Source organism: Eleutherodactylus coqui, chromosome 2 (assembly GCF_035609145.1).
Source record: "Eleutherodactylus coqui strain aEleCoq1 chromosome 2, aEleCoq1.hap1, whole genome shotgun sequence".
NCBI classification, from domain to species: domain Eukaryota; kingdom Metazoa; phylum Chordata; class Amphibia; order Anura; family Eleutherodactylidae; genus Eleutherodactylus; species Eleutherodactylus coqui.
In genome coordinates this window covers 6,913,949-6,923,963 of record NC_089838.1, presented here as the reverse complement: position 1 = coordinate 6,923,963, position 10,015 = coordinate 6,913,949, and the positions used below count along the sequence as shown (strand labels likewise).

At 49.6% G+C, this 10,015-nt stretch overlaps 1 pseudogene; it reads left to right on the top strand.

Annotated features, from left to right (window-relative positions):
- The first annotated feature begins 5,468 nt into the window (after nucleotides 1-5,468).
- On the top strand, nucleotides 5,469-9,470 carry LOC136610997 (E3 ubiquitin/ISG15 ligase TRIM25-like; annotated as a pseudogene).
- The last annotated feature ends 545 nt before the right edge of the window (nucleotides 9,471-10,015 follow it).

Below are 10,015 nucleotides of genomic sequence, written 5' to 3'. Positions count from 1 at the left end.
TCCTTTTATGGGAGCGCCGGCCGCAACGGAAAAACGTGCGGCCAAGCCACTTCAAAAGCTGTAGCTAAGTGCCACGGGTTTTGAAGCAGTGCTTTCCCGGCAGAAATCTCGCGTTTTTTCGCTGCAGCCAAGCTGCCAGATTTCCATCAGGATTCTGGCGTGTGAGAACCAAGCCTTTTACATGAGCGCATATCAGCCGGCCAATATGCGCTGTGATCTGATACATTGCATTCCAATACATCAGATCACATGGGCATATTTCTGAGACGCAAAAACAGCCGGCTGGCCAATATAGCGCCGGGCGTTTTTACTTTGAGCCCAAAAGATAGTCCTGGAACTATCTTTTCATCTGGAATACGTCGGCCACTTCATGGGCTCCTAGGGGAGCCCATGGCAACGGCCGTAGGTGGGAGGGAGTTTAGCAGCATGGCTGCTAAACTCCCTCCCTCTGTTCACCTCCCCGTGTAATCAATGTATTGCCACTCAGTTATACACACTTCCGTTGCTGGCTGGAGTCCCCTCACCTCTCCATGTGGCAGCCTGTTCAGTCGGCCCCCACCTCTGCTCCTCTTTCTAGTACTGTTGTATAATGTTGCCACCGGAAGTTAAGGGTGGCGAGTCATAATACAACAGTGTTGACATACACTAATGCCCCAAGCTTCTGATTGGCTGGGGGCGTGTGTGGCATGAGGAGAGGCTGCAGTGGCAGGAGCACAGCCAGCAGCGGCAGCAGGACGGCAGGCAGCTGCGGCGGCAGGAGGAGAACCGCTGTCAGCGGCGGCAGGAGAGCCATAGGTCGTAGCAGCAGCGTCTGCCTTAAATTTTGCATGGCCTAACAGAAAAAGTAACTTAGGGTTACTTTTTCTGTTAGGCTTACATATAATTTAAGCCTAACACAAAAACGAACCCCAACCCTCCAGGCCAGGCAAAAATCAATGCAGACGCTGCTGCTAGGAGCGTTGAGAAATCCACCAATAGGGAGCAAGGGGTGTGATACAGGACTTGTCAAACCTCTAGCTTCCAGTGGCATCAAGATACAACAGTACACCTCTTTCCTTGATTTGTGCCCACCGGCTTCAGTGGACTGGAGGTGTACCTCGCCACTTTATTCCCTCTACTAAAATAAAAACACTCAATACCTTTTGGCTTTTAAACGTGGGGTGGCTATAGCTTTATTAAATTAATATTATAACAAATAACTTAAAACTTTCAATTTTTTTTAAAACCTAACTCTCTCCCCATGCTTCTGTCAACCTAACTTTCTTTCTTAAAACCCCCAAGGTGTATATAAGCCCCAACTTATTGGGCTGCTAACCGCCTTCCTCCTCTGGCATGGGAAGTTTTCTCTACCACAGAGGATGCGGCATACCTCCCTATGCTGCACTCCGCCCCACCCCACTACCTTGCTACCTCTAAACCATTCTGTAACCTGGAAATATAAATGTCGATACCGATATCATTTAGGTGGACGCTGTCTTCTCGCAATGAGCTCCACTCCATATTCTCCAGTTCCCAATGTTGAATAGTTATCCCTCCTAACTCCTAAACTTCGACAGTTTTGCATTTAATACTTTTCTAACTCTGTCAATGGCCTCCGGTCATCTGGCTCCTCTCCACGCCCATCATCAAACTATGTCGGACCATACCAATATCGCCTCCTCGAAACACTCGCGCAACCGAAGCAAGTCCTGCTTCCTCATTACCAATAACTCATTCATCTTCACGTAGCCCAGGTCATTTTCCCCTGTGTGAATTAGCGGGATCACCCGACGTTGTGACCATTCACTGACGCGTATGACTTCTGGTAATACTTTAAACCATCGCAGGCCTCGAATGCCTAACCAGTGCAGGTTGCTCCCTTTAGACTTAGTCCTCCTCCGACTGGTTGAATTAGTGCCCGTCTCTCCGCTCAGTGCACGTAGGAATGGCCGATGATCCAGACCTGCCATGTATTTGCTGAAACAAATAACCCAATAAGAGACAGCCGCTCAAATAATCCCCCCCGTCCTCGCCTTTTATAAAACTAACAAAAAAACGCAACCGATACCCAGCTTCTAAACTTCCACTCTGTAATGTGCTCGCTATAGTTTGCCCACAACCTTCAGATCCGGCCTAACGTAGGACTTGTACGCATCCGACTTGCATCTGCCCAGGCATTTTATACCGTCTTCACCAACCCCGCAGTTATGCGCCATGGTCGCCATGCCTATCCGAAAAGAATGCGTGCCAAACTCGTTGGCTTGCAAGCTCGCTCTGATTAGAGCCGCACGCAAAACCACTGAAAACGTGTTAGGGGGAGGCCCAATGCGTGAGCTAGAAAATGTTCAGAGGTTGGTCTTTGGGAGATTTACTGCCCTACTAACCAAACGGTGCACCATCCCGAACCCAGTGCCGTGATGGAAATCCATTCCCCCCCTTCCGTACAAGTCTGTTTTTGACCGCCTGATGCATACCCGGACCTTGCCCTCGTAGACTATCACATCAGTCCGCCGCAGGCACAAGCTCGCCCATCCTCAGGGCTGCTAAAAAGGCTATTGCAAAACCCGTCCGAAACAAAAGCGTCTCTGATGCATCCGTACATGTAGTCTCCAAAACCTCTAAGAGCGAGACTAATACTGGAAAAGGGGATTTGGCAGCTGCGATCTAACCACTCCCGCTTCCAGCCTTTAATAATCTGTCTGAACACGAAAAGGTTTGCTGGTTGATGACATGTACCACGCTTCGTTGTCCAACCACCAACAAATTTTTTGATCTCTTAACTCCGTCCCCCACACCTCCAAAGCCACCGAAATGGGGAAAAACTCCAGCAACGTTATGTTTTTGTCCCATCCTTTCTCTATTTATGCTGCCGGTCAGAAAGCCTTGCAGGAATGCTCCTGAAAAATCACTCCGAAAGTGCCCACCGCGGCAGGGGCTTTCTTGTTGCATAAACAACGCATTGCAGCGTGAGAGGCCCCGCAGATGGAATGTTTATGCCTGAACTTACAAGTGGCATAGAATTGGCAGTGTCCCTTGCTAAACACCCAGCAAGTTCCGAGCGATTTTTTGGGCACCGCGGCCCTCCCGGGAAAGGGGGCCCATTGCGGGTGGTGCGCCAGGATCAACTGTATCCGTATGTCAGTAGCTTTTGAGGCCCAATTCGTGTGACCTGTGCCCGACACCTGATGACTGAAATCCTTGTTGTAACGCCACCACGCTGCACCTCCATGCAGCTTGTAGGCGCTGAATATCATATTCATGTAAACCATCAATTCTGGACCTTTTCCTGGTTGGTGCTGGCATGTAATATGCGCCAGCATCAAAAAGGCCTGGAGCCAGTTTCCAAAAGTCTTGGCGAACTTTGGCTTCCGATCCGCACCTCATTCAGCGAAACATTCTTTATCGCCCGCTACGTGATCAACCAATATCAGCGACCATAAATCGAAGTAGAGTCACCTTTTTATATACTCCAACGTTTCCACAGGCATGCTCCGGCCTAGGGGGGGGCCACGCCGCAAAACATTGAATCCACGAATTTAAGACCTTCCGTCGTGGATCCCCCTACAGGTGGGCTACCCATGCCGCCTGTACTGCCAGCCACAAACGCCTGTTCATGCCCTTCAGATGGGCTGCCCCAGCCTGGTGATCCAATGGGCCCTCTTTTTTTTTCAAATTTCTTTAATAGGGCCTTCAATGCCCCTACAAAATCGCTATCCTGCATGTGCGTGTGGTCCCACAATGTATCGCCCGCTGACTGATATGTCAACTCATCAGGCTCTGATGTGGTCCTTGCCGCTTGTCCTATGGGCATGTCACATGTCCTCGAAGCAAGCTGCGCTCCCCTGGTCTGCAACGCTTGCTGTCAAAAGTCGCTCCTTTGGGTTCCTAGCGGGGCCTTTTCTGGCCACTCCAATGCACGAACCATACCTCCTCTGCGGAGGTACTCCTCTCCTGTTGAAAAGGAACACTCCGATGCACTGTTTGGCCCACCACCGCTGCCCGGCTCGCGCGTTCCCGCTAAACGTCCCTCTGTGGTGGCCATCCTTGGGCTTGCTCTGTTGCTGGCACAGACGCCCGACGTGCTGTAGCTGCACCTCCGTTTGTCAACTAAATTGTGCTGAACCTCCCTCCTGGCCCTCATCTTCCCCTCACCACGCTCAAACTCTTTATTCGACCTACTGCCCCCCCCCCGAAAAAGGCGCGCCTGACTCCTCCTTGATCGTCTAGGCACCCCCATTCTGACACCTTTGTCAAAACTGCCTAGAGCCAAGCTGCTGCCACTGAATCTGTCCCTGCACTGCCCAGCCTGCACCCCCGACCTGCTGCCTGTTGACACGTGCCACTGACTCCTACCCGACCCCTGATGCGCTGGTTGCTGTAAACGCCAGTCGCCCGATACCCTTTCTGAATTAGCCTCTTTCGCCCTTCTGAAGAGCAGCCTGCTCTCCTGCCTACGCTCCTGCCTGCCCACATAATCCCTCATGAACAGACACTTGAATATGGTGTGGTGTGCTGTCAGCTCGCTCACTTCATATATCTCACGATCCACTGACGAAGGCTTTGTGCAGCCGATACGCCTCTGGTTAGAGATGTGTATACCTGGCAATTTTAAATATGACTAAATAAAGGACGATTACAAATTTTACTCTGTAAGCAAGCGTGGATTACACTTTTTCTTGCATATAATCCCTCATGGTCTCCCCCCACCTACTCTCCCCCCTGTCCCCCATGCTGCCACGCGTACTACTGTGGCTGCTGAACAGGGACCCGCTCCCCACCCCCTCCATGCTATCTGCTGACATCTCATCCCCCTGCACCCCCAGTAACCTCTCCTCCAACTGCAGTGCCACCCTGAGCGGCACCATCTTCTTTCCCCACATGGCGTGATCCCACTGCCGTGCGGCCCCTGTACATGGCCGCGCTGCTCACCCATCCTGTCCACTGAAGAGCGCCTGATGGCGGGCTACTGGGGGCTCCCGCAGACCGCTGGCTCCTGCACTGCCCCGCTCCTGCCGCTTGAACACTGCTTGATATCCAGGGCCCCTCTTCTCCCGCCGCGCTTGTCAGCCGGGCTTGGGCTCAGGTGGATCGGGGGGGGGGGGCTTCCTCCTGCGCAATAGCCTCCCTCTCCAGGCGCCGCTGACCTCCTGTTCTCTCCCCACAAATTCCATCTCCGGAACTTCTCCACATTCCTCTTCTCTTGACTGGCATGCCGACAAGATCTTCTCCGGCCAAGCCGTCCCCTCCTGCTTCACAACTGCCTGGATCTGTTCTTGCAGACTCTCCACGTTTTGGGGCTTCTTTACACGTCTTGGGGCTTCTCTCCATATCTTGGGGCTCCGTATTCCAAGCTGCTCCCACAGGTCTGTCTTCTTCCTGTTCTTCAAGAACTCCACCTCTTCCTACTCTATCTCCACCCATTCCTAACCCTGGTCGTTCTCCTCATTAACCCTCTCCTGTCTTCTTCCTACAGTCCCTGGCAGCTTACTTGGCAGTTTGCTGCCTGCAAAGAGCAGTACCATGGGAGGCAGTTTTACTGCCTGTTTCCTTCGTAGTCCACAGCCACTTGCAGGCAGGCTGTACGTGCTTGTTTGTTGGAGCAGGGACAGCAGGTTACTGGAAGTCTAGTGACTGATCTTGTGCCGTGCAGCCCCAGCCCTGTAGTCAATAGAAGAAAACCTGCCCTCCGACCTGTGAGCTTCAGGAAGTAGTAGTTTCATTTCTCTCTTCCTTTGTCAGCCATGGCGTCTGCTGCTGTGAGAGACGAGCTGCTCTGCTCCATCTGTCTGAGCACTTATACAGATCCTGTAATGCTGAGATGTGGACACAACTTCTGCCGGGTCTGTATTCATCGTGTGCTGGATACACAGGAGGAGTCTGGAGTTTATTCCTGTCCTGAATGCAGAGAGGAGTCTCAGGAGCGGCCGGCACTGATGAGGAACTTGGCTCTGCGTAACATCATGGAGAGCTTCCTGATTACTCCACCAACACAGACGGAAGCCGGGATCTTCTGCACTTACTGTGTGGACTTTCCTGTACCGGCTGCTAAATCCTGTCTGCTGTGTGAAGCTTCTCTGTGCGAGAAACACCTGAGAGTTCACAGCAAGTCAGCAGAACACGTCTTATCTGAGCCCAGAGCCAACCTGGGGAGCAGGAAATGTTCTGTCCATAAGAAGATCCTGGAATATTACTGCACTGAGGACGCCGCTTGTATCTGTGTGACCTGCAGTCTGGCTGGAGAACATCGGGGTCATCGGGTGGAGATGCTGGATGAGGCCTCAGAGAAGAAAAAGGAGAGACTGAGAAATGTTCTCCAGAAACTGACCACAAGGAGGGAGGAGACTGAGGAAAGAGTCCGGAATCTGGAGGAGCGCAAGAGAAAAGCTCAAGAAAAAGCATCTGGAGAAGCGGAGAGAGTCACTGCCCTGTGTAGAGACATCAGGAGACAACTGGACGATCTGGAGAAGAGGGTCCTGAGCGAGATCTCCAGGCAGGAAAAGGAAGAGTCACTCTTATCTTCTACTCTGATCCAGAAGCTAGAAATACAGAAGGACGAGCTGTCCAGGAAGATGAGACACATTGAGGAGCTGTGTAACATGACTGATCCACTGACTGTCTTACAGGAACCAGACACCGGGGACTTGTGTGATCCTGAGGAGGAGGGAGGTGATGGGGACACAGGGGGACATGATGGAGGTGATGGGGACACGGGGGGACATGATGAATCGCTTCATGATGTAGATGGTCCGGATGTGGCGGTGATCTCGGACACATTACACACATTATGTGACATAATTACAGATATAAGGAGGGGGATCTATGTGGAGGATCCTGCAGACATATTACTGGATGTAAACACAGCTGGTAATAAAATCCATATATCAGACGACCGGAAAACTGCAACCTGGACACAACAGAAGCAGAACCGTCCAGAAACAGTAGAGAGATTCCAGTATTATCAGGTGATGAGTAGCCGGAGATTTTTCTCAGGACGACATTATTGGGATGTAGAAATCAGGAGATCAGGTCACTGGAGGGTGGGAATGTGTTACCCCAGTATAGACAGGAGGAGAGATCAGTCATGCATTGGGTATAATAACAAGTCCTGGTGTTTGAGGAGGTATAATAAACAGTATGTAGTGATACATGACAGGAAGGAGATCTGGTTAGCTGACAAGATCTCCAGTGATAGATTCAGGATCAGTCTGGATATTGAGGCCGGGCGGCTGTCCTTTTATGAGCTGTGTGACCCCATCAGACACTTACACACCTTCACTGCCTCCTTCTCCGAGCCCCTTCATGCCGCATTATTGTTATATGAAGGTTCTATAACGATATTAGGGGGAGCAACAACTGGGAGAAACCATAATAAAAGCTGACTAGAGACAGGTGACTGAAACACAAATCTGATTGGTAGATCAGGCAGCCAATGGGATGAATGCAGTGGAGCAGCAGGTGATGGCTGCTAACTGACAGCTGTCCTTATGACTAGATCACATGGTGGTTTGGTAAATAATAAACGCCTAGGGCCTCCCTCGCACAGGCGTTCAGCAAAAATTGCCACGATTTCACTTTTGCGTTCAGCAGCCAACAGCTGGGTTTAGCATTCCTCATTATTGATGATGTGCGCTAGGTGCCAAAAAATGGCAGCACTTTCGAGCAGCTGCTGAGCGGCTCCATTAAAAAAATGGGAGTTTTATACCGTGAGTAGTGTGGCGCTGAAAACAGCGCATTAACTGTGGAAAAAAGCGCCTTTGTGAACGAGGCCTTAAGGTGGCATCCTGATATGTTTGTGGGGTTCCCGGGTAGATCAGGTTGGGTTTAAGTGTTGTGGATGATGAAACATTGGAAGATGTGAATAAACCTTGTTTTATTAGGGTTAAATACAAATAACGCTCCACATACATGGAGATCGCTCTACGCATCTCGTCCGTTGAGGTTGTCATGTGGATTTGTTTCGGTGATCGGGTGGCTTGTGACATTCTACCCAATGGGAAACACTGAAGTCACATTGATGGTTTACTGCAGTCTTACTGCTTATCACATGTAACTGAATTGCATCATCCCAAATGTTTGTAGCCATCTTACAGGGAAAATATCACCACCTTTCAGCTCCATAAACTACATTATCAGACTCAAAGGTGAGAGAATCGGGATCTGGGAAGTTGTGTTCAATGCTCTCCGGGTGCCCCTCTCCAGCGCTGTGTCCCCGTGAAGTTGGCGAGTGCGCACAGTGTGGCTCTTCAGCCGGCTCTATGCTCTGCTCTCCCAAAGAGATAAATGGAGGAGCACGCACAGAACAGGATGAAATAAGTCACTATGTGCACATGAACTTTGCGGAGAGTCAGAGCTGGAATGAGGCACAACTTCCTGGACTCCATGTTCTCTCAGTTTTGAGCCCCATTATGTAGTTTATGAGGCTGAAAGGTGGTGACGGGTTCCCTTTAACCTGACTGTGGACATATATCAAGTTAGCCAAAATATTACCACAGAACCATCCCGTGTAGAATGCTGCCGGTCTGAACATGACCGAAAACTTAGTGTAACTGCTTTCCAGCGATTGGTGGGGATCTTAGTAGTTATACCTCCAGCAATCCAAACTTTTGTCATGTTCTTCTGATATGTCTAAAAGCGCAGTGTCAGGTGCAGAGCCTTTTGTTGTGGTCAGTACAGGTCAGTAGTGTGGTCAGGGGAAGCCACAGGTTAGACACGTCTATCCATTTGCAGTATTGGGGAGCAGGCAGGTGGTGGAGCTTGACTACAGGCTTGGGAGCCCAATAATCATGCAAGGATGGGGGGTGCTAGACCAGGTTATAGAGGGTGTGCAATCAGGGAAACTGGGACTGGATAAGAGCAAGAACAAGGGTTAGCAGGGGAGCTTGTTAGAGGGCTGCATAGCTCAACAGGTAGAGCTGCTGCCTGGGACAGAGGAGCTCCTGGGTTTAAGCCCTAATGCACAGTTACACTTTAACCTACACTGTTATCAAATTCTTTTTCCATATTAGGGTGATATATATAATTACTAATCAGAATGTCATTAAATAGAACCCATTTGGTGAAATTCCCTTCATGTAGTATCTGATAATCCAGAGATTCTGATAATCCGGCCCTTGTTTCCAGCACAGAAACAGAAGACGGAGCAGTGAAATTACAGCAGCAGACAATGTATTAGCATTTTACCTTCCTTGAGCTTCTTTACAACTAAGTTTTATAAAGTTTTCTATGTCAGTTCAATAACTCAGAACATCTGATAATCCGGCATCAGAGCCTGGTAATGTCGGACTAAAGAAATGTAATTGTATATTTTTTTTCATCTTCAGCAGTTTTTTCGAAATTAAGTTAATTTCTGCTCGTCTGTTGCTTACTATTGTCACAATGACCCAATAACATGAAATGTGCTTTACTGTTTTCACTAATTTGCATCATTTTGTGGGACAGCAGATCTATCTGTTTAGGTAACTGCTGGGCATTTTGAGGGTTAATAAAGATTTTCCTGCATATGACTGATGGGCGCCTGTGTTTTTATTTTACTTTTTGCCTCACGGTCACATTTAGTATTTCCTTCTTCCCATGCTTTGACTATATGCCCATTGGAGGTCACATACATGAGGTCTGGTTCGATGTTCTGGCGCGACTCCACGCCAAAGAATGGTACGTCTTTCTGCATCATCCCACTCCAGGCTAAACCCGCTCTGCTATTCCCCTCCGCCTATATCATCCGTGCTGATTGTGCTGTGACTTGTGTATATTGCTTTCTATCTGTCTGCATTGGTACGTTTTACTGGCTAAATTAAACTTTACTTTTAGTCATTTCTGCCATCCACCTCCCCCAAATAGCATCTTTCACCCATCCTTGCTGAGATGCTTGCCTTATCTAAGGAGAGCAATAAATTCTCTTTTTACTGCTAAATCTCTAAATCTGCTAGCTCTCACACAAACGTGGATACAGCAGTCTGACAGGGCCTTGCCTGTTGTACTGTCTTACAATGCTCTGCAGTTCTCCCATACCCCAAGACCGGATGACAGGCGTGGTGGA